Here is a 1,607-nt window from a genome sequence, read left to right on the forward strand (position 1 = left end):
CGTCTGCCCATTTGCTGAGCTTGTCCAGGTCAGCCTGGATCACCCGCCTATCTTCTGGTGTGGATGCTTTGCCCCAAAGTTTGGTGTCATTGGCAAACTTGGCCAGTCTGCTTCTGACACCAATGTCTGCATCACTGATGAAGATGTTAAAAAGAATAAACCCTAGGACAGAGCCTTGAGGGACCGCACTGGTGACCATGCACCAAGACAAGTGGCTTCTGTCAACTACTACCTTCTGGGTCCTACCGCGGAGCCAATTCCCCAGCCAGCCGATTGTGGTGAGGTCAAGGCCGCAGTTAGCCAGTTAAGCCAGTTTAGCCAAGAGGTGATAATGAGATACCAAATCGAAGGCTTTTTTGAAGTCAAGATGTATGACATCAGTCTCTTCCCTCTTGTCCAGGTGATGGGTCACCTGGTCATAAAAGGAAATGATATTGGTCAAGCAAGACCTACCCGTAACAAACCCATGCTGGGTATCTCTCAGGATATTGCCTTCAGCTAGTCTGTTAAGGATGGCCTCTTTTTAATCTTTTCTAAAACCTTCCCCAGGATAGAGGTTAGGCTGATGGGTCTGTAGTTTGCCAGATCTACTTTCCTCTCTTTCTTGAAGATCAGCATGACATTGGCCTTCTTCCAATCTTTGGGCACTTCAGAGCACCAGGAGTTCTTGAAGATCCATGCCAGGGGCTGAGCTACGATGCTAGCCAGCTACTTGAGTCCCCTGGGGTGTAAACTGCCAGGGCTGGCTGACTTGAAGGTATCCAGCCTGTCAGGGTGTTCCTTCGCGAGATCAGCTTTGATGGAGGATAAGGAATCTCCCTAATCTGGGCATCCCTCTCCCACAGTGGGCAGGGGCGTCCCGTGGGTCTGATGGAAAAACTGACGCAAAGTACCCATTTAGCAAGTTTGCGTTTTCCTGGGCATCTGTTGTCCCATCTGGTTTAGCAGGGGTCCAGTGTTTCCTTTTCTTTTCCTCCGGCTCCCCACATATCTAAAAAGGGACCTTTTTATTGTCCTTGATATGTGTGGCTAGCTGGAGTTCCATCATAGCCTTGGCTTTCCTAGTTTGCTCTCTGCAGGTCCAGACCAGAGCAGAGTATTCCTCCTTGGGAGAGCCAAGGGGGCTGCTGTGCCCTTTTGCTGCCTTTCCTCCGAGATGAGATATCCTTTGCTTGTGCATCCAGGATCTCTCCCTTGAGGAGCAACCACTCGTCCTGGACTCCTCTCCCCTTTGTGTTGTGTCCCTTTAGGGCCTCCCTGACAAGCCTCCTGAGCTTGTCAAAGTCAGCTTTCCTCAAGTCGAGGACTTCTGTATTGCTGACTGACTTGCCAGCTTTACAGCGGATGAGGAAGGTGATCAGCTCATGGTCACTGTCACCCTGTTTCCCTTCAATCATTAGGTTGCTGATTAGGTTGTCCGTGGCTTCCAGTACCGGGTCAAGCAGTGCTTTACTTCTCATCAGCCCATAGACTTCTTGCATCATAGGTCATCCACGCACGAGTGAAAGCTTTGTGACCCCTCTGGTTTGGCTGAGCGCTCTTCCCATGAGATGTGTGGGTAGTAGAAGTTTTCCCATGACAGCCATGGATTGGGAGCATGCAGCCTC

General features: G+C 50.5%; 1 protein-coding gene across 2 annotated transcripts in view; it reads left to right on the forward strand.

Moving 5' to 3' along the window:
* Window positions 1-1,607, forward strand: part of ANKS3 (ankyrin repeat and sterile alpha motif domain containing 3) — a 26,639-nt gene that overhangs the window by 4,932 nt on the left and 20,100 nt on the right. The gene's annotated exons all lie outside the window — the stretch shown is intronic.

The sequence above is a fragment of the Crocodylus porosus genome, unplaced genomic scaffold (assembly GCF_001723895.1).
Source record: "Crocodylus porosus isolate Cpor-Errol unplaced genomic scaffold, CroPor_comp1, whole genome shotgun sequence".
NCBI lineage: Eukaryota > Metazoa > Chordata > Crocodylia > Crocodylidae > Crocodylus > Crocodylus porosus.